Source organism: Chiloscyllium plagiosum, unplaced genomic scaffold (genome assembly GCF_037043375.1).
Source record: "Chiloscyllium plagiosum isolate Xiang-an unplaced genomic scaffold, Cpla_swu_hap1 HiC_scaffold_27, whole genome shotgun sequence".
Taxonomy (NCBI): domain Eukaryota; kingdom Metazoa; phylum Chordata; class Chondrichthyes; order Orectolobiformes; family Hemiscylliidae; genus Chiloscyllium; species Chiloscyllium plagiosum.
In genome coordinates, this window is record NW_028270165.1 from 7,606,376 (window position 1) to 7,629,923 (window position 23,548).

At 46.2% G+C, this 23,548-nt stretch overlaps 1 protein-coding gene across 6 annotated transcripts in view; it reads left to right on the plus strand.

Moving 5' to 3' along the window:
* The window catches only part of LOC148142996 (endogenous retrovirus group 3 member 1 Env polyprotein-like), a 512,937-nt gene that overhangs the window by 24,432 nt on the left and 464,957 nt on the right, over window positions 1-23,548 (plus strand). The window contains exons 1-3 of one of the 6 annotated variants that reach the window (XR_015751067.1): window positions 1,949-2,257; window positions 9,788-9,892; window positions 19,339-21,260. The gene's annotated coding sequence lies outside the window, so the exon portion shown is untranslated. Of the gene's footprint in view, window positions 1-1,948; window positions 2,258-9,787; window positions 9,893-10,550; window positions 12,948-13,331; window positions 16,064-19,338; window positions 21,261-23,548 lie in introns of those variants that run through there. The other 5 variants (XR_015751068.1, XR_015751069.1, XM_087973918.1 and 2 more) reach the window with 5 other exon arrangements.

Sequence of the window (23,548 nt, forward strand, 5' to 3'; positions counted from 1 at the left end):
CTGTGAGAGCATTGGGGGGGGGGAAATGTTTGTGTGTGTCTGAGGGGGAGCATGTGTGTGAGAGGTATTAATACAAGCAAGGGGTTGCATTTTGCTAAAACAAGGAAGGGCAGCACTTGTCCAGATAATGGTAAGGCCCTGGGTCATGTTATAGAACAGACAGACATGGCGGGGGGGGGGGGGTGTTCAGGTACATAGTTCTTTGGAAGTTGCATCACAGGTAGACGGGGCGGTTAAGAAGGCATTTAGCAGCATAGCATTCATTGTTCACACCATTGAGTATAGGGGTTGGGACATCATGTTGAGGTTGTATAGGGTGTTGGTGAGGCCACTTTCAGAGTACTGAGTACGGTTCTGGTGGCCCTGTAATAGGAAGAATACTATTAGAGAGGGTTTGGTAAAGATTTACCAGAATATTGCCAGGACTGGAGGGTTTGAGTTATAAGGAGAGACTGGGACTTGATTCATTTGAGTGCAGGAGATTGACAAAATCATGAGGAATGGAGGTAAGGTGAATAGCAAAGGGCTCTTGCTTAGTGTCGGGGAGCTCAAAACTTGGGGGCATATTGCTTGGAGTAGAAAGATTTAAAAGGAACCTGAGGAGCAACATTTTGAAAGAGGGTGGCTTTGTATGTGGAATGAACTTGCTGAGGATGTGGTAGATGCAGGTACAGTTACAACATTGAAACAGCATTTGGATGGGTACATGAATAGTAAGGTTGAGAGGGATTATGGGCCAAATGCAGGCAAGTGGGACTGGTTTAGTTTGGAATCCTGGTCAGCATGGACGAATTGGACCGAAGGGTCTGTTTCTGTGCTGCATATCTTTATTGAAACCAGTAGAATTCTGAAAGGGGCTTGACAGGATAGATGCAGATGTGGGTGGCACGGTGGCACAGTGGTTAGCACTGCTGCCTCGCAGCGCCAGAGACCCGGGTTCAATTCCCGCCTCAGGCGACTGACTGTGTGGAGTTTGCACATTCTCCCCGTGTCTGCGTGGGTTTCCTCCGGGTGCTCCGGTTTCCTCCCACAGTCCAAAGATGTGCAGGTCAGATGAATTGGCCATGTTAAATTGTCCGTAGTGTTAGGTAAGGGGTAAATGTAGGGGTATGGGTGGGTTGCGCTTCGGCGGGTCGGTGTGGACTTGTTGGGCCGAAGGGCCTGTTTCCACACACTAAAGTAATCTAATCTAATCTAAAAATGCTCCTTTGTGGGGAGGGTCATCGAATTCCGACAATGTGGAAGCAGGTCATTCAGCCCATCTCTTCCTCTCTGGCCCTCCTGAACAGTATCCCACTCATACCCAACCCCTTACTCCGTATTTCCCATGGCCAAGCCACCCTCACCTGTACATCCCTGGTCACTATGGGTAACTTAGCACGGCCAATCCTCCCTAACCTACACCCGAATCTATAAATTACCTTCTCAAGAATGTAATTTAAATGCAGAGCTTTTCTAAGAAAAATGTCAGTCTGACTCAACATTGCGACATAGACAGAATTCACACCTATTGTCTCTACTTATAAATAGGGCAACGTCTCTTCGAAATGTAGATTCATTTAGATATAACTGCGTCACTTTACATATGAAGATATCCCTTTGAATGTGGCACATCCCTTTGAAATTTAATCTCGTCCATTTAAACCTCTTTATTTGCAGAAATACCCGTTAAAATGTCCACGTCCGTTTAAAATGCAGATTGCCCCCTTTAGATATGAAGCCGTTCCGTTAGATGTCGGAATCTCTGTTTAAATTGAGCCGTGAGCTTTCCCAATGTAGACAGGGCTCCTGGAAACGTGGCAGTGTCCCCCCCGAGGCTGCAGAGCGAGACAGGAGAGTTTGTTTTTGTGAATGAGCAGTTGTAGCGCGAGGTGGCTGTTGCTTGGTGACGGTGAGGCTCCCCCGGCCCCGCCCATCCCCCGTGCAGACGTCACGCGGGGGCGAAGGCGGTTGGGAGGAGAAGTCGCTCGAGCGGGGAAGCGGCGGGAGGGCGGCCGTTAGGAAAATGGCGCCGTGCGGCCCGGGGCAGACACCCGTCACTGGGCACCGCCGCCTTCCTGGCGCAGCTGCTGTGTCACGGCCACACCGGCCGGCTGTACAGCAGCCAGGAGCCGGTGAGCATTCTGGAGGCGGATGGGGTTAAGGGCCTGCTTGGGAACTCGTCGGCCGCCTGGGTGGTGGAGTTCTACTGGTCGTGGGGCGGCCCCTGTGTCAACTATGGGGCCACCTGGAAGGTACTGGGCCCGGGAGGTGAAAGGTGAGGCAGGTTGGGGGGGACGGAGGGGAAGGAATGTGGGGCCTGTCCTGTCATAGTGACATTTTACACTCACTTTCCATCTGCTTTTACTGGCGCTTGTGCTGTTTACCCTCACTGTTTGTTTAATCCTTGTGCTGTTTCCCTCTCACTGTTTGTTTAATCCTTGTGCTGTTTACCCCTCACTGTTTGTTTAATCCTTGTGCTGTTTACCCTCACTGTTTGTTTAATCCTTGTGCTGTTTGCCCTCACTGTTTGTTTTAATCCTTGTGCTGTTTGCCCTCACTGTTTGTTTAATCCTTGTGCTGTTTGCTCTTTGCTGTTACTTGTGCAATTGTTGAGGGTAGTGTGTAAATACTAGTGAAGGAGATTATGCACCAGCATGTATATGTTCCTCAGTCATTGAAGGGGCAGGACCTGTTGAGAATGGTTAGTAAAGCATGTTGTGCACTAAGCCTTGTTAACATGGATATAGTTTATTTGGAAAAATAGACTTTATTATTTAAAGTCACAGATGTACAGCACGGAAACAGACCCGTTTGATCCAACCAGGTCAGGTGAATTGGCCATGCTAAATTGCCTGTAGTGTTAGGTAAAGGGGTAAATGTACGGGAATGGGTGGGTTACGCTTCGGCGGGTCGGTGTGGACTTGTTGGGCCGAAGGGCCTGTTTCCACACTGTAAGTAATCTAATCTAATCGAAACCTGTCCGATCCAACCTGTCCATGCCAACCAGATATCCTAAATTGATCTAGTCCCATTTGCCAACACTTGGCTCATATCCCACTAATCCCTCCCTATTCATATCCCCATCCAGATGTGTTTTAAGTGCTGTAATTATACCGGCTTCCACTACTTCTTCTGGCAGTTCATTCCATACGTGCACCACCCTCTGCACGGAAACGATGCCCCTGAGGTACCTTTGTGGTCTCACCCTAAACCTATGCCCTCTAGTTGTGAATCTCACCCCAACACTGAGGAAAAGACATAAAAACATTGAGCAGCCAGACAAATGCAAAAGCAATCAAATATTGAGCCACATGGGAAAAAAAAATTATGGCTCTACCCTTTTTGTTCTCCCATAGGAATTTGGACACTTAACATCTGTCAATGACACCATTGCTACAGTGCATATTGTGTACACTCCTCAGTGTCAACAAGCAGGGCACACGTTTGCCGGTGTCACCAAAACATTGGGCATGTTCCTCGCTGTTGGCAGAAAAGGGGCGAGACCTACGTTTGATGGAGAAATAAGGAGCACTGGAGGACCGGAGGGAGAATTGTCCTCCTGCCATTCGGAACTCCCCTATTGGTGAATGTGGAAGTTGGACCATGAGGTTCTGAAGCTCCTGCTCATCCTCTTTCTGAATGAAGATTGAGCTTCACCTCAGACTGCAACTTCTTTCCTCTGTCCAACATCTGAGAGTACGGCACTCTCTTTTCTCACCCCCATTTCCATTTATGTTTCATTTTGAGGTTCAGTTGTTGACTTGGAGCAACTGAAAGGAATGGGAGTGAATCCAGCGAGGGGACAGGCTCTGGGAAAGTTAGTCCAGGCCTTTGTTCTCAACTGGCAAAATAGACAGGCAAGAGACTGAAAGAACGCAGCAAGCCAGGCAGTATCAGGAGATGGAGAAGTCGAGGTATCTGGTGTAACCCTTGTTCAGGACTGGGGGTGGGTATAGGGAGAGCTGTGGAACAAGGGTGTGCTGGGGGCAGGGTATTGAAGTGGGGATAGGTGGAGACAGGTAGAGGGTACAATAGACAATAGGTGCAGGAGTAGGCTATTCTGCCCTTTGAGCCAGCACCACCATTCATTGTGATAATGGCTGATCATCCTCAATCAATATCCTGTTCCTGCCTTATCCCCATAACCTGGTACGACCTGGTTGGAGAATCGGAGGAAGGAATCTAGTTGGCAGGGAAGAATGGAAGGGGCTGGGAAGTGACTTGGGGGATGGGATGGGAGATTATTTGAAATTGGAGAACTCAGTGTTGAATCCTCCGGGCTGTTGACTGCTCAGACAGAAGATGAGGTTTTGTTCCTCCAATTTGTGGTTTGGTTTGTTGTGGAAGGGGAGTGGGAAGGGGCATTAAAATGGGTGGAGATTGGGAAGTCCGCTCAGCCTCTACGGACCCGGCTGTGATGCTCAGCAAACCGTTCCCCAAGTTTACGCTCGGTCTCCCCGATGTAGAGAAGACCACAATTGGCAAAGCACAGCAGGTCAAGCAGCATCCGAGAAGTAGGACGTCGACGTTTTGGGCACAAGCCCTTCATCAAGAATGATGCGTGGATGTTCAGAGGGGCGTCAGTATCCTTCTGTGCCAGTTGTCAGACAGGTGCAGCAGGCAAGGAGCAAGGCAAGTGGTGTATTAGCAAGAGGAATTAAGTTCAGAAGTGGGGATGTCTTCCTGCAGTTAGGGGGTCATTGAATATATTCAAGGCTGAGTTCATCTGATTTTTATGTGAATGTTTATGGGGAAGGCAAGAAAATGGTTTTAAGACTAGTATAGGACCGAGTTACAGAGCCATACAGCACAGAAACAGACCCTTCAGTCCAACTAGTCCATGCTGACTATGTTCTCAAACTAAACCAGTCCCACCTGCCAGTGTTTTGGCCCATATCCCTCCAAACCTTTCCTATTCATGAACTTATCCAAATGTCTTTTAATCGTCGTTACTGTACCTGCATCCACCACTTCCTTGAGACATTTAGTCCGCATGTGAACCACTCTGTATAAAACAAATTGTGCCCTTCAAGTCTTTTTAAAATCTCTTTCTCCTGTCACCATCAAAATTTGCTCCCTAATCTTGAAACCCCAACCCTAGGGGAAGGACACCCGTCGTTCACCTCATCTCTCCCCTCATGATTTTATAAACCTTGATAAGGTCACATCTCCTCCTCCTATGCGCCAGTGAAAAAGTCCCAGCCCATCCACCTAGATGCAGGTAGATCCATATCCAGTCATGATCGGTTCAATGCTGGTCCCAATTCTCTCGGTGTCCAGGACAGCAAGAGACCACAAGACATAGGAGCAGAAATTAGGCCATCAGGTCTGCTCATTCCATTCAATCGTGGCTGATAAGTTTCTCAGTTACATTCTTCTGCTATAAGCAAAGTGAAAATGGAGGGAGAGAGTGTGGGATGGAGATTTTCAGCTTCCAGGGAATAAAAGAGGAAAGAGTTCACTATAAATTGGAATTTATGGGATCGGCTGATGAACCGAGGAGTGTCAGTTGGAGTTTAATTTAGAGAAATCAGAGATTTGCATTTTGGTCAAGCGATCCAGGCAGGACTGACACAGTTAAGGGGAGTGTTGCTGAATAAAGAGACCTTGGAGTGCTGGAGTCTCAGGTGGACAAAGTAGTGAAGGTGGCGTTTGGTTTGCTTTCCTTCATTGCTCATAGCATTGAGTATAGGAGTTGTGAGATCATGTTATACACACTTCCCACTCGAACGTGTTATCTAACTGCTTAACTGTTTTTAGTGAATATAATCCACACCTCCCGCCGCTGCCATAACGTGGTTTGTTTGGAAGCCCTAGCTTTCGGAGTGATTAGATTTATTTTAGATTTTATTACTTAGTGTGGAAACAGGCCCTTCAGCCCAAACCGACCCTTCGAAGAGCAACCCATCCAGACCCATTCCCCAACATTTATCCCTTCACCTAACACTACAGGCAAATTAGCGTGGCCACGTCACCTAACCTGCACATCTTTGGACTGTGGGAGGAAACCCACGCATACACTGGGAGAATGTGCAAACTCCACACTGACAGTTGCCCGAGGTGGGAATTGAACTTGGATCTCTGAAGTGCTGCTGCTGCTGCTTCAGGTGGTTGTGGGGAATAAGATCATGATTAGACTATTTATAGCCAACAGAGTCCAGTTCATGGAGATGTGATACATTAAACAATTTAGATTAAATCTTTCATCTTTTAGAATGGGGTTCTGTTCTTTGGTATGTTAATCCCAGAACCTGTTTTCAGTAACTTTCTCAAGAACGTAATTTAAATGCAGAGCTTTTCTATCAAAAATGTCAGGCTGACTCGACATTGGGACCCAGACAGAATTCACACCTACTGGTGGGTAGGCTGGGACTTTTTTCACTGGAGCACAGGAGGTTGAAAGGTGAAGGTATCGGGTGCCTCATTAGCAAGTTTGCAGATGGCACTCAGATTGATGGAATATCAGATAGTGAAGGGGGCTGTCAGACGATACAGCAGAATGTAGATTGGAGAGTTGGGAAGAGAAATGGCAGATGGAGTTCAATCCAGACAAATGCGAGGTGATGCATTTTGGAAGATGCAATTCAAGAGCGAGCTATACAGTAAATGGAAAGGACCGAGGGGAAATTGATGTGCAGAGAGATCTGGGTGTTCAGGTCTATTGTTCTCTGAAGGTGGCAACGCATGTCAGTAGAGTGGTCAAGGCGGCATACAACACGCGTTCCATCATCGGACGGATTGAGTAAAAGAGCTGGCAGGTCATGTTAAAGTAATATAAGATTTTGGTTTGGCGCATTTGGAATACTGCGTACAATTCCGGTCGCCAGATTTCCAAAAGGATGTGGATACTTTTGGAGAGAGTGCAGAAGAGGTTCACCAGGATGTTGCCTGTTATGGAGAGCGCGAGCTATAAGGAGAGATTGAGTAGATTAGGATTATTTTCATTGGAAATGAGGAGGTTGGGGGGGGTTGTGTCCTGATTGAGGCCTAAAAACCATGAGGGGTGTAAACAGGGGTGGATAGTAAGAATTATTTTCCCAGAGGGGAAGACTTAATTACTCAGGGTCACAAGTTCAAAGTGAGGGGGGAAAGGTTTGAGGGAGATATACATGGAAAGTTCTTTACACAGAGGGTGGTGGGCGCCTCGAATGCATCGCCAGTCGAGGCAGGAGGGGTGGGATCGATAGCGTCATTTAAGATGTATCTAGACAGAGACATGAATGGGCAAGGAGCAGAGGGATACAGATCCTTAGAAAATAGGCGGCAGGTTTAGATAGAGTATCTCGATCAGCATAGCCTTGGAGGGCTGAAGGGCCTGTTCCTGTGCTGTAAGGTTCGTTGCTCTCTTCATAGAGGTTTACAAAACCATGAGGGGCGTAGATAAGGTGATTGGCATGTGTCGTTTCAAGATAAGGCTGCAAATTAAGGGGAGAGGAGAAAGATTTAAAAAACACATGAGGAGCACCTTTTTTTTTTAAACAGTGGTTTGTGTGGAATGAATGTCCAGAGAAAATGGTGGATGCAGGTTGAGTAACAACGTTTAAAAGACATTTGGATAAGTACATGAATAGGAAAGGTTCAGAGGTATATGGGACAAACACAGGCAGGTGGGACTAGTTTAGTTTGTGAATATAGTCAGCATGGACTAGTTGGGCTAAAGGGTCTGTTCTGTGCTGTATGACTCGAACTGTTCTGTACTGGTCTTAAAACCATTTTACTTGCCTTTCCCCCATAAACATCCACTTCATGGTTGTTCCAAAATCAGATGAACTCAGCCTTGAATATATTCAATGACCCCCTAACTGCAGGAAGACATCCCTACTTCTGAAATCAATTCCTCTTGCTAATATACCTCTTGCCTTGCTGATTGCTTGCTGCATCCGTCTGACAACTGGCAGTGACTGGTGTGGAAGGACGCTGAGGCCACTTTTTACATCCACACATCATTCCTGAGGAAGGGCTCGTGCCTGAAACGTCGATTCTCCTGCTCCTCGGATGCTGTCTGACCTCCTGTGCTTTTCCAGTGCCACACTTTTCGACTCTCATCTGCAGTCCTCACTTTCTCCACATCCCGATATGTCACCATTTAAACAACATACCTCTTTTTGGCAGTTATTTTTGCATAACCGAGGTTATAACTTCACACTGTGGGACTGCATTTGCTGTGCGTTTGCCAATTGAGACACAGACCTGGACCAACGTTTCCCGACTGTCCCCTCCCTGGATTCACTCGCTTTCTTTTCAGTTGCTGCAAGTCAACAATTTAACCCCAGAATGAAAAAATGAAATGGTAAAGACAGTGCCGTACTCTCAGATGGCGGATAGAGGAAGGAAGTTGCAGTCTGCGGTGAAGCTCGTTCTTCATTTGGAGAGAAGCAGCAGCTTCAGAACCTGATGGTCCATCTTCCGCATTCAGACAATTGGGGAGTTCCAGGAGGACCAGGCTCCTTGTCTGGCTTCTCATTGGTCCATCTGAAGAAGGGTTTGCACTGTTTCTGCAGACAGAGCATGCGCGGCTTTTGCTGAACCAGCATAGAGTCAGAAGTGTACAGCATAGAAACAGACCTTTCGGTCCAACCCGTCCATGCCGACCAGATATCTCAACCCAATCTAGTCCCGCCCCTCAACACCTGGCCCACATCCCTCCAAACCTTTCCTATTCATATACCCATTCAAATGCCTCTTAAATGTTGCATTCGTATCAGCCTCCACCACTTCCTCTGGCAGCTCATTGCATACACGTACCACCCTCTGTGTGAAAAAATTGCCCCGTAGGTCTCTTTTATATCTTTCCCCTCTCACCCTAAACCTGTGCCCTCTAGTTCTGGACTCCCCAACCCAAGGGAAAAAACGTTGTCTATTTATCTTGTCCATGCCCCTCATAATTTTGTAAACCTTTATAAGGTCACCCCTCAGCCTCTGACACTCCAGGGAAAATAGCCCCAGCCTGTTCAGCCTCTCCCTCTAACTGTACCTCTTATGCTCGCATCCAAATCATTTATGTAAATGACAAAAAGTAGAGGACTGAGCACCGATCCTTGTGGCACTCCACTAGTCGCAGACCTCCAGTCTGAAAAACAACCTTCCACCACCACCCTCTGTCTTCTACCTTTGAGCCAGTTCTGTATCCAAATGGCTAGTTCTCTCTGTATTCCTTGAGATCTCACCTTGCTAATCAGTTTCCAATGGGGAACCTTGTCAAACGCCTTACTGAAGTCCATATAGATCACATTACTGCTCTGCCTTCCTCAATCATCTTTGTTGCTTCCTCAAAAAACTCAATCAAGTTTGTGAGACATGATTTCCCACACAAAAAGCCATGTTGACTATCCCTAATCAGTCCTTGCCTTTTCAAATACATGCACATCCTGTCCCTCAGGATTCCCTCCAACAATGTGCCCACCACTGACGTCAGGCTCACTGGTCTAAAGTTCCCTGGCTTGTCCTTACCACCCTTCTTAAACAGTGGCACCACATTAGCCAACCTCCAGTCTTCTGGCACCTCACCTGACATGCGCAGTATGCTGTATGGAGATGCTGTTCCTGATGGATTTAAAGTGTCCAAATGCCACAATTTCTACCCCCCACCAGTCACTTGACATAACCGTGCAGGGTCCTCGCTATTTTTGATGCTCATGTTACCTGGAACCCTCATGATTATATCAATCTCAATGAGGTCACCCCTCAACCCCCTGTGCTCCAGTGAAGAGTCTCAGCCTCTCCTTATAACTCAAACCCTCCAGTCCTGGCAACATCCTGGTAAATCTTTACTGAACCCTCTGTAATAGTATTCTTCCTATTTCAGGGCCACCAGAAGTGTTCTCAGTACTCTACAAGTGGCTTCACCAACATACTGTACAACTTCTAAATGATGTCCCAACTCCTTTATTCAATGGTGTGAACAAATAAGGTAAGTGGGCTGAATGCCTTGTGAAGCACCCTTCCAACCAGTGATGCAACTTTCAATGAAGTATGTACCTGAACACCTCCCCCCCCCTCCCCCCAATATCCCTCTGTACAAGTCCTGCCCTTATTTTAGGAAAATGCAACCCCTCACTTTTATCTATACCTCTCTCATATGTACGCTCTCTCTCAGATGTACACACACCCTCTCACAGGCTTCTCCTCCGTCACACTCCCTTTACAAAGCATGTGCACACACACGCGTGCACACACATATAACAATGGGGTGCATTTGCAGAATAATATTTACAGATATATTCCATTTTTCACAAAAAGCGCACAACATGCAGGTAGTCAGTCCATTTAATATTTTATAAATTCCTAGTTTGGAAATAGAACCAGTCTGATTTAAGATTGGGATACTGACACACCTTTCATGCATTGTCTGGGCTGAGCTGTCACCTGTTTCTAAAAAAAACCTTAAGTGATCTTGAGAATACGACTTAATAATAGTTCTGCGATGTACACATTAATGAAATAAAATCTGCAACCCATTCTAAAAGATGAAAGACTTAACAGCAATCTACATTTGTCAATATATCATATCAGTTGCATGACACTTATCTTTTGCTCTTAACTCTGTGTCTTATGATCCTGCTCCACAGCTACCCGATGAAGGAGCAGCACTCTGAAAGCTAGTGCTTCCAAATAAACCTGTTGGACTATAACCCGGTGTTGTGATTTTTAAACGTTGTCCCACCTAGTCCAACAGCAGCACCTCCACCTCCTTTCTAATGAACACAACCGATACTTCCCAGTGCTGCCAGTAAACTGCCGATGAAACGATGCAGTGCCTGCACTCCCGAAAAATTTAAACTTCTAACGAAACCAGCTACTCAGTCACTGCTCCATCTGATATAGAACATTGGAAACTTAGTACAGGAGGCTGCAAGAAATGAGCCTCCTGTACTAAAACAAAAACCGCTTGGAGCTCTAAGCTTTCAATGAGAGTCTGAGTCCGGCAGAACGTTCAGGTAACCTTTATTGTGTCCCAACATTGTTACAGCTTCAGATGCCCCCCAGCAAAAAGGCAGAGAAAGAGTAGCTGTTTGTTAGACAGCTCAACAACAGGGGGAGGAGCAAGGGGCAGAGCAAGGCCAACAGCAGGCCCCCGCACGACACCTGCGTTACCTTGCACAGTTTACAAAAATCCCTTCCCCTTCAGCCACTCGGCCCAAAGACTACACACCGATCCTCCGAAGGGTAACCCACCCACACAATTCCCCTACCCCTATTGCTCAACATTTACCCCTGACTAATGCACCTAACCTGCACATCCCTGTGCACGATATCCCAACCTAATCTCGTCCTACCTGCCAGCATGGGGCCCATATCCCTCCAGTTGCCTTTTAAGTGTTGTAATTGTACCAGCCTCCACCACTTCCTCTGGCAGCTTATTCCATACACGTACCACCCTCTAAATTAAAAGGTTGCCTCTTGGGTCTCTTTCATATCTTTCCCCTCTCACTGTAAACCTATGCCCTCTAGTTCTGGACTCTTCCACCCCAGGGAAAAGACTTTGTCTTATCTATCCTATCCATGATCCTCATGATTTCATAAACCTCTATAAGGTCAGCCCCCAGCCTCTGACGCTCCAGGGAAAACAGCCCCAGCCTGTTCTGTCTCTCCCTATAGCTCAAATCTTCCAGTCTTGGCAACATCCTTGTAAATCTTTTCTGAACCCTTAAGTTTCACAACATCTTTCTGATAGGAAGGAAATCAGAATTGCACACAATATTCCAACTGTACAGCAGTAACATGACCTCCCAACTCCTGTACTCCATATTCTGACCAAATAAAGGAAAGCATGCAAAACGCCATCTTCACTATCCTATCAACATGCGACTCCACTTTCAAGGAGCTATGAACTTGCACTCCAAGGTCTCTTTGTTCAGCAACACCCCCGAGGACCTTTCCATTAAGTGTATAAGTCCTGCTAAGATTTGCTTTCCCAAAATGCAGCACCTCACATTTATCTAAATTAAATTCCATTTGCCACTTCTCAGCCCATTGGCCCATCTGATCAAGATCCCATTGTAATCTGAGGTAACCTCCTTCGTTGTCCACTACACCTCCAATTTTGGTGTCATCAGCAAACTTACTTACTATACCACTTATGCTCACATCCAAAAGGTAGTGGGCCCATTATCTATTTTCAAAGTGGAATTGATAATATATTACATGTATTGACTGCCTGCAGATTGTGCAGTCTTTCAGCAAAGTAGAATGTTTAGGGTGCAGGTTTGCTCGCTGAGCTGTAGGTTTGATATCCAGACATTTCATTACCTGGCTAGGTAATATCATCAGTGGTGACTTCCAAGTGAAGCGAAGCTGTTGTCTCCTACTTTCTATTTATATGTTTGTCCTGGATGGGGTTCCTAGGATTTGTGGTGATATCAAAGTTATGAAGAGAGATACATATTTTGTTTAACCAAATACAATGGCAGTGCAGAGGATTTCAGAAAAGTGCAATAAATATTTACTTTTTACCACTTATTCAACTAATTTAAGAATTTCAAATTGAATCTGAGCTAACTTGAGAGCAAATAGCAACATTCGTTTGTTAATAGACTCGCCATAAATTATGAAAGATCACTTTTATCTAAGTCACAATGTTTAATCCCAAATGGAGCAATTAAGTGCAAAGTTACTTTCAACCATTTAATAAAATACTGCAAATTTTATTTCATATGAAAATACATTCATTTTATAATTTGGATAAGATCTTCACAAAGGAAATATACTAAACAAAATAGCTTTCCTGGGTATCAATATTGACAACAGTTATGCAGCTATTATTTGGCAATTGACATAATTGAAATAATTTCAGAATAAATGAGCTGCTTTATTATTATACATTGAGATATTGCATATCTTGGCTCTCACCCAAGTATTCTCCGAAGAAAAAAATGCATCTGGATGGGGACATGAATAGGAAGAATTCAGAGGGATATGGGCCAAATGCTGGCAAATGGGTCACTAGATTAATTTAGGATATCTGGTTGGCCTGGCCTGAAGGGTTTGTTTCTGTGTGCTCATTACAGACGCCCCTCTTCTGGGATCCCCATACCAGCTGTTATTTTCATGAAATAATCTGACAATTGTTGACTTCCATCAACCTATTCCATCCAGAGAAATTTCCTCTCTCTGCAAAGTGTGGTTCACGTTGGCAAATTCAATCCTCCTCCGGTCCTCAGGAACACAATCTATAATGCGCAACGTTCTCAATACCTGTTTAACGTTCAGTGGGGAAACTATTTTCAGTCCAACAGGTAAACCGAATTCCTCCGAAATGTTTTTGGCAAATGCACTGCTCCCACGAGAGCTCATGAGCCCACAGTTCAAAGCTTTCAACAGCTTTTTTTTTCAATTCCCCACCTTCCCAGGATGCAGAATTTCTCCCACCAGAAATTGTTTGCCCTGAAAAAAATCCAGCAGGAACATGATTATGGAGCCATCAGTAAAAATGCTTCATTTGGCTCAACCAAGGTTGGAAATGGAAGAACATCTCTGTTCAAAGTTACTGTTCCTTTGCCCTTTCAAAATTCCTTGAATTTAAGGTGTTCCATTGTAGCATTTAATTATAATCCATTAAAAGCAGTATCCAGTCTCATCTGAGTGAGGTACCGACTCAACAAGCGAAATAACCTTTCTGTCTGCTCTTTAGATGTGACAACCTCTCCCTCTCTGTTAATGCAACAGGATTACCAGAGCTGGAAGTACCACTCTCGGAATATAATTGCTGATTGACAGTTTACTTGAACTGCTTAACATAAGGATTTAAAAGCTGCTAGCCCGATCTCGCACAAAGCACAAAAACAAACTGTTCACCCGTGCCTGCACAGAGGAGAAATTTCACTTGGAAAAGATCACAAAATAAGAACTCTTACCAGTCCCACAACTCATGTGTTTCCCATGGACAAAATTAAACATCACACAACACGTTATAATCCAGCAGGTTTGTTTGGAAGCACTAGCTTTCGGAGCGCCGCTCCTTCATCAGGTAGTTGTGGAGAATGAGATCATGATCACAATTTATATCCAAAGGAGTCTAGGGTCATGGAAATGTGACACATCAAACAATTTTAGATTAAATCCTTTATCTTTTAGAATAGGTTTCTGCTCTTTGGTTTGTTAATCCCAGAACTTCTTTTTTGTTACCTTCTCAAGAATGTCATTCAAATGCAGAGCTTTTCTAACAATAAGTGTGAATTCTGTCTGCGCCCGAATGTTGTGTTCGACTAACATTTTTCTTAGAGAAAAGCTCTACATTTAAATTACATTTTTGAGAAGGTAATTTACCGATTAGGGTGTAGAGGTTAGGGTGGATAGGCTGTGCTAAATTACCCATAGTGACCAGGGATGTGAAACTTAGGGTGGATTGGCCATGGGAAATACGGAGTAAAGGGGTGGGTATGTGTGGGATGCTGTTCAGAGGGCCAGTGTGGAATAGATGGGCTGAATGGCCTGTTTCCACATTATTGGGATTCTATGACTCCCACCAAAAGGAGCATTTTATCTGCATCTATCCTGTCAAGCCCCTTTCAGAATTCTACTGGTTTCAATAAGATCACTTCTGGTTCAGAAGGGCATAGAAATAGACCCTTTGGTTCAACTCATCCATGGCGACCAGGGTTCCCAAACTAAACTAGCCTCACTTGCCTGCGATTGGCCCAAATCCCTCTAAACCTTTCTATTCATGTACCCATCCAAATGTCGTTTAGACTTTGTAAACGTACCTGCATTGACCACATCCTCAGCAAGTTCATTCCACGTGTAAACCGCCCTCTGTCAAAACGTTGCCCCTCGGGTTCCTTTTAAATCTCTCTCCTCTCACTTTCAAGAAATATGCCCCCTATCTTGAGCTCCCCAATGCTAAGGAAGAGCCATTTGCTATTCACCTTACCTCCACTCCTCATGATTTTATCAATCTCAATAATGTCACCTCCCCAACCTCCTGTGCTCCAGTGAAAAAAGTCCCAGCCTCGCATTATAACTCAAACCCTCCAGTCCTGGCAACATCCTGGTAAATCTTTACCGAACCCTCTCTCATACACACGTGCTCTCTCAGACACGCACACATACACCCCTAACACACTCACAGGCATATACTCCATCACACTCTTATGTGCACTCATGCATAAACTCACATATCACTTTTTGGGCAAATTTGTATTGGCAGAATTATGTTTGCAGATACATTCAATTTTGCTCAAAAAGAGCACAGTCTGCAGGCAGTCAATCCATGTAATATTTTATTCATTCCTACTTTGGAAATAGAACCAGTCTGATTCAAAATTGGGACATTGACAGACTCGAACCTCACACCTTTATCGGGGCTGACTGGGCTGAGTTGTCACTTTTTTTTAAAAAAAAACTTAAGTCATCTTGAGAATGTGAATCAAAAGATGTTCTGGGATTTACATATTAATGAACTGAAACCTGCAACGCATTGTAAAAGGTGAAAGACTTAACAGCAATCTTGGTTTGTTCAATATATCCTATCAGTTGCATGACACTGATCTTTTGCTATAAAATCTGTGTCTTATGATCCTGCTCCACAGCCACCTGATGAAGCAGCAGTGCTCCAAAAGCTCACACTTCCAAATAAACCTGTTGGACTATAACCTGGTGTGTGATTTTTAACTTCATCCAGGCGAGTCCACCACTGGCTCCTCCACATCATTTCTAGTGAGCACAGCCCACACCTCCCAATGCTGCCAGTAAACTTTACAACGCCGATGAAATGACACACTATGCACTCCTGAAAAATTCACAATTTCTAACGAAACTGGCTGCTCATTCACTGATCCATCTGATACGCCACATTGGAAGCTTAGTGCAGGAAGCTGAAAGAAATGAGCAGCTTTAAAACAAAAACCTTGGAGCTCAAAGCTTTCAATGAGAGTCTGAGCCGGGGGTAATTTCAGGTAACTTTTATTGAAATCCAACTTTGTTACAGCTTCAAACCCCCTCAGCAAAAAGACAGAGAAAAAGTAGCTGCTTTTTAAACAGTTCAAGGTCAAAACGCACACGCTACCTACACCCCCCCCACCCACCTCACTTCTTTACTATTGGTCATCACCAAGTTGTCCCTTTGTAATCGGATCCTTGGTACAGCCTTAACTGGAGGAAGTGTTGCCTCACTCGGCAATTTCAACCCATACCCTGTATCGCACCTTCTGTTGCAGTGGGATTCAAACCCGGGGCCGCTGGAACTGGGTTGGTAGTCCAGTCGATACTGGCATTCAGCCATCGTGCCTTCAATCCCCCTGCAATGGTACATGAACTCCCTGGTGCCTCTGGAGGTTTGTAGAGCTGGTGAAGCCCTTCCCGCACAGGGGGAAGCTGAAGGGCCTCTCTCCTGTGTGGATCCACTGGAGGGTCAGCAGGTTGGAGGTCTGGGTAAATCTCTTCCCGCACCCGGGGCAACTGAGGGGCCTCTCCCCTGTGTGGACCTGTTGGTGCCTCAGCAGGATGGAGGAATCGCTGAAGGCCTTCCTGCACACTCGGGGCAGCTGAAGGGCGTCTCCCCAGTGTGGATCCGCTGGTGGGTTAGCAGGGTGGAGGAAGTGCTGAAGCCCTTCCCGCAGACAGGACAGGGGAACGGGCTCTCCCTAATGTGGCTTCGCTGATGAGTCTCCAGGACAGACGGGACACAGAAGCTTTTCCTGCAATCGCCACACTTCCACTGTTTCTCCACGGGACTGGATTCCTCGGGTTTCTCCATGGCCGAAGCTTCAGTTACACACAAATGCGTGTGGAGCCCCTCCCCACCGTAAATTCCTCTTCCCAGGCCGTATAACTGTTTCAGGCTCAACACTCAGTGCGCTGCAACAGTAGGGTCTCTCATCCAGTCCCACTGATGCTGAAAACGTACTCAAACAGGAACCAAAACGCTTTGCTCCTTCTCACAGAATCATAGTTGAAAATCATTGCGGTCCCAATGGATTGAGTGACTGTTAGACATTGATGTCAAAGTGAGGACTGCAGACGCTGGAGAGTCAGTGTCGAAAAGTGTGCCGCTGGAAAAGCACAACAGGTCAGGCAGCATCTGAGGAGCAGGAGAGTCAATGTTTCGGGCATAAGCCCTTCATCTGTTGATTTTGAAGCTTCAGTCTTTAGATCTTCAAATACACTGTTAAAAACAGATTACAAAAGTCATCACAATCAATGCAGGGTAGAAATTCAGAACAAGCAATTCTATTTTGTGGAATATTCTTTTCTTTTGGTTTTCCACAAAATTGAAAGCACTCCCACACCGTCTTCCCCCTCTGTTCTCACTCTGCTCTATCTAATTCTCCTGAAGGTGCTGATTCAGGATCTTACAGGGGCAGAAAAAGCAAAAATGTCAAGACTGACATCTCTCTGAATTTTGGATACCTCCACCTGAAAGTTAATATCTTTCACAACACTGGGATCCTGCTGAGAGTGAGCATGTCTGATTTTGGGAAGCAAAAAAAAAGTGTCAATTCAGGGTGAACCTGCAATGCAGCTTCTTGAGGAAGGACCAGACACAAAATGGTTAACGACCCCAGGAAGGTGGGAGTAAAATGAGACATCAAGGCATCAACACCGACACACTTCAGTCAAACTCTTCTGCTCCCAGTCAGGGCAAAACATGCTCTGAAAGTCCAGCCTTCACAACCACACTTCTGCTTCCACTGAAGACAATTAGAGTCACACAGCACGGAAACTGACCCTTTGGCCCAACCTGCCCAGATATCCTAAATTAATCTAGTCACGTTTGCCATCACTTGGCCCCTATATGGGCCGGGTGCTGGCAGCTGGGACTAAATTGGGTTGGCTATCTTGTCAGCAAGGACGGAGTGGACCGAAGGGTCTGTTTCTGTGCTGTACATCTCTATGACTTCAGTCGCATTTGCCATCACTTGGCCCTGACCCAACTGAACCCTTCATATTCATATGCCCATCCAAGAACCTTTTAACTTGTCATCGTACCAGCACCCACCACTTCCTCTGGCAGCTCACGCCATCGCTCAAGCGACTCCATGTTGAAAGCGTCTGATCTGGTGCACCAAATGACACCAGGATAATCTCAGATCATTCCAGATTGCATTGATACTCAGTCAGTGGCTTTCCCGATCAGGATGTTGTACGTGATCAAACAGGTCCATGGGTAGGCGATCCCCCACAGCTTAATTCAAGTATCTCTATGAGAACTCCCTTGCTGGAGGGTCCCTTGGAGACACTTCAACTGGACTTCATTGAGTTGGAGAAATGAGTTGAGTTGCTATAAATGTGTTTTGCTTATTGCTGATGTCTTTTGTAAGTGGATTGAAGTTTACCCTCCTCCTAATGCTACTGCTGAGACTGTGGTGAAGATTTTGTTTAAGGAAATAATTCCCTGCTTCAGTAAACCTGCCTGCATTTGCTCGGACAATGGACCACACTTTGTCGGTAATATTAACGGAGAACTCTGTTCCCAGCTTTGTATTTGTCGGCAACTGCATGGTGCTTATCATCCTCAGGTGGCCGGCGTTGTTGAATGTTTTAACCAGATGCAAGACTAAACTTGCCCTCTCCCGGTTATGCTAATCCCCGTGGCCTTATTCCAGATGCGATCCATGTCTGTGGGCAAGACAGAACTGTCTCCAGCTGAGAGTTTCTCTGGTCACTGCCTCCGTACCCCTTGGAACGATTCGGCTCCCTTCACAGTCCACTTCCATCACATGACCAAAGCAATCATTAGTTATGTTCTTGCTCTAACCAATGTTATGCGTGCCTTTCACTCCCAGGAGCGTGCGGCTTACAGCGATGTTCCCTCCCTTTCAGCCTCGTCACGGGTAGAGCCTGGTTCGTTGGTGCTCGTCAAGAACTGGACTGGCAAAGGTCTCCAACCTCGTTGGGATGGCCCCTTCCAGGTTTTACTTCCCACCCCTACGGCGGTCCCAGTTGCTGGGCGCTCAGCTTGGGTCCAACTGCACTGTTGTAAATTGATTGAACGCACCAATCAAAAGGGGGGAAGAGGAGGAGAGAATCCTGGAATCTCAACAAAAGGAGTGGACCCTGTCCAGTTGGGTTTTGAATCTTGCTGTTGTTCTAATGTTAATCTTATTACAGATACTTGAACTAAGAGGAGGGACATGTGGGGAATCACTTATCTCCTCACCTTTCTGACCACATACAACATCCTGATGGGGAAAGCCACTAACTATGGATGCGACCAGGAATGATCAGAGATTATCCACCACCCATGCTGAGGAGATGTCGTCCAGTGCACCGGACCAGACGCCTTTGACGTGTGCAACGTGATGAAGATTGATTATTGCAATGGACTCTTACATCAGAAAGACCAGATGGTCCATCTGAACAGTAGAAATCAGTGAGAGTTATCATGTCGTTACCATGTTTTTTTGATTTTACCTGCAGACGCAAGCTGAGTGAAGATAAAAATGATCAACCCTGTTATTATGGTAAATATGCCCAGGAACATCATCCCTTTTTGTAGGACGGGCCGACTCGAGAAAAGGGAAGCCTGATAGGGGAAACTCCTCAATCCACAAACAACTTATTTATACAGGCCCACAGAACGCTCTTCACCCCAGAGGCAGTAGTATGTTACTCCTCTCTATCGGGAGATGACTGACTTGCCCCGTCTCCAGTCCCCGATTCCAATCTATTCATCAGACTTCCTGCTGTCGACCCCGTGAAGAGAAATATCACTTTCCAGTACCTCGGGTCTGTGTATACAAACAGCTGGTGTAACACTGGCTGGGGTACAGCAGGCCTTATGCGGCACATGGACCTGGAACAGAACCCTTCGCTTGCGCATTTATAGGCCTTTTCTCTTTTCAGAATCTGATACTGTCACCAAGACCATGTACAATAGAGCTAAGGGAGAGCCCAATGGGAACAGCATTCTGAGGACCATCGTCTCCCATACAGTGCGAGTGCTCGAATCCCTTGACCCATTTTTACAGCGCTCAAGTGACTCCTCTCTGCCACCGTGGGCGGCACGGTGGCACAGCAGTTAGCACTGCTGCCTCACAGCGCCAGAGACCCGGGTTCAATTCCCGCCTCAGGCGACTCACTGTGTGGAGTTTGCACATTCTCCCCGTGTCTGCGTGGGTTTCCTCCAGGTGCTCCGGTTTCCTCCCACAGTCCAACGATGTGCAGGTCAGGTGAATTGGCCATGGTAAATTGCCCATAGTGTTAGGTAAGGGGTAGATGTGTAGAGGTATGGGTGGGTTGCGCTTCGGTGGGGCAGTGTGGACTGATAGGGGAAACTCTTCAATCCACAAACAACGTATTTATACAGGCCCACAGAACGCTATTCACCCCAGAGGCAGTAGTATGTTACTCCTCTCTATCGGGAGATGACTTACTTGCCTGTCCCCTGTCTCCGATTCCAATCTATTCATCACTGTTTCCACACTGTAAGTAATCTAATCTAAAACGTCAACCCTTTACTCCTGTAAATCTGACCAGACCCCCTGCTGTAACATTTCAGTAACCTATTTTGACAAACTCTCCCTAATATACACCAAACCAGACTATTATTTCTTAGGGTAAAGGTAAAGCTACCAATTTCCTTGTCCTGGATGGCAAAGATGTCCCTCATAAGGTCACCATCGGAGCCCTTGTTCCCACAACAGTACCTTGTCCTGGCCAGTGGACAAGTCGATGGAACCTCCATCTGAGGAGGATGCAGCGGTCGGTCTCAGCCAACCTTGCTCCAACTGGAAGGCTCCCAAGGGGCTGCGTGACAATACAGGACACCCGATAGGCTGGGGAATCCAGAGTACCCTGAGGTTGGAAGGATCAGCAGGAGTGACAAGTTAAAAGAACCGCAATTCCCTCTTTTGCGGCCTGACCATTCGAGGAAATAAGACTAAAGAGGCTCTGGAACAGAGTAAACTGGGATTATAAGACCTGTGTCTTTACTCTATGCAGAATCGGTTTGCCTTAGACTATATACTCGCCCGGGAGGATGAGGTCTGCACCATTGTCCAAGATAAATGCACTATGTGCATTCCCGATCTCACTGGCAATATTACTAAGATTCAAGCAGAGATCCAGAATGACTGAAGGGACCAGTTGGGGAAACTGCAGATCGGGCTGTTGTTACAATTGGTTTATCAATTTAGCTATGTCTGTTTGTCGGTATTGGTATTGTTAGGTATTTAATTGCTATGCTTATGAGGTCCCTTAGTGATATAGATTTGCCCCAGAAGATGCTCCTTTTGCGATCTGATGGCTCACCCACACGTGTCGATGGCGATGATAAATATGACCAGATGAGCTGCGAAGATGGTGGTGCCGCTCTGCAGGATGTTGATGGCTGGACCACCTTGAAGGGCATTCGTTTGGACTAGCCTTCTCTTTCAGTGATCGCGGTGCAATCAAAGGGAGGAATGAGGGTGTGGGCATCTGGGTGAGAAAGTCTATAGCCTTAAAACTTGTCTTTAAACATTCAGATTAAAATGTAATGCTGAATTATTGAATACATTTACTGCACTAGAAAATAAACCGGCAGGTAGGCTCAGAAAGAGGAGAGAACTTAAAGATAGGGACACCTGGGCTCACCAAGTGATAACAGGATGCTGTGAGGCAATTAAGAACGTTTGCCTCAGCATCGGTGAATCTGTGTGAACAGGACACCAAGTGATAACATTCACAGCCGTTCCCTTGTGAGACCATTTTAGTGCTGAGGCTGTTGAATCCCGTAGAAAATTAACTCTTTGTGCTTATCTGCTATGGATTGACATGAATTGCATTTTGGGACTTTATGATGATATTGAGTAGCCATTACTGGTTATTAGATACAAACTGTAAAAGGAAATATTGATAAAGGTTTACATTACTTGCTACAGCCGAGGCTCCAGCGGAGGAAACGGGCCGCGGGCACACTTCCTGCTTTGGGATGGCCACGCCCCCTGGTCCTGGCCTCGCCCCCTCCTCCACCAAGCGACGCGTAAGCCCCGCCCCTTCCGAACGCAGATCGTAAACCCCTCCACCAGACTAAAGCCCGCCCCTCCTGGTAAACCCCGCCCAGTCAGGTGTATTTGGAATCACTGGCTTCTGCAGCGCTGCTCCTTCTGCGGGTAGCTGTGCTGCAGGATCATAAGACACAGAATTAATAGCAAAACATCACAGTGTCATGCAACCGATGCAATATTTGGAACAAACCTGGACCGCTGCTGAGTCCTTCATCTTTTAGAATGGGTTGCAGGTTTCAGTTCATCAATATATAAATTCCAGAACTTTAGATCAGATTCCCTACAGTGTGGAAACAGGCCCTTCGGGCCAACAAGTCCACACCGACCCGCCGAAGAGCAAAACACCCAGCCCCATTCCCCGTCACCAAACACGACAGAGCAATTTAGCTTGGCCAATTCACCCTGACCCGCACGTCTTTGGACTGTGGGAGGAAACCCACGCAGGCGCGGCGGGGGGGGGGAATTGAACCTGGGGCTCTGGCGCTGTGAGGCAGCAATGCTAACCACACAAAAAAATGAGGAATAGGGATGCAAGGCAGGATTTCAGGGAGCTAGGGTGGAAGCTGAGGGCTAGAACAAACAGAGTGGTTATCTCTGGTTTGTTGCCGCCTTTCCCAGGTATCTGACCCTTGTCTTTCGTGTCCTCCCCTACCCTTGCTGTTATCCCTTGACCCCAGTCTCCTTTTTGTTATTTCTTCTACTGCCTCCAATCATTTTGGCTTTCTGTTTCTGCTTCTCGTCTTCCCTTTTCACATACACTTTCTGTGCCTCACGTAACAGCTCTTCCATCTGTCTTTCACTCCATCCATCTAATTTCTGTAATTTCTTTTGTATGTCTGGCCATGATTTCGTGACAAACTGGATCTTTAAGAGTCCCTGTGCTAAATGATTATCGAGATCCATTCCCAAACACTTTTCCAACTGAGGGTCAACATTTGGGAATTTCGGTTCTGCTGGGGCCCCTTCTTCCCCAACTGGGTGCCTCTTTTCCCATTCCTATAAAGCTGCTCTCCTAATCATACCTCGTTCTTCCCCTGAAAATAACGTTCCTAACATTGCCATTAGTTCTCCCCAGGTATATAAATTAGGCCCTAGGAATTGCTCTAATTGTTCGGCTAATCCAACCAGATCCTCTATTAAACTTTTCATTTCCTTTGTAAAGACCCGAACTTCACTGCTCGTTAAGGGAGCGTTTATATATCCGATTGTACCTTCCCCAATCAGAACCTCTCATAAGGGACATAATTTTACATTTTCCATTATCTCTGCCCCTCCTTTACGTGTGGTGGCTCGAGTGACTCTGCCCCCCCCCCCAGGTTCTACATCTTTTAGTTCAGAGTCCATTCCCATTTCTGTGTCTGGACTCAGTTCTACTTCGGGAGCTGGAGGCTCGTTCCGGGGAGTAGTATATGGGGGCGGCAAACACGTTAAAGGATCCCATTGTGGCTTCCCTTGTTCATTCCCTGATTCCTCCCTATTCATGGGACATAATTTTACTCCCGCGCTCCCTATCCAACAAACCGCATAACCGGACTCTTTTTGACTGTCCGCTTCTTTCCGATTAACATATATATTAAGATCTTGACACAGCTAATCCTCATCGGACCCATATTTGGGCCAAAAAATACCAGGCGCCTTAA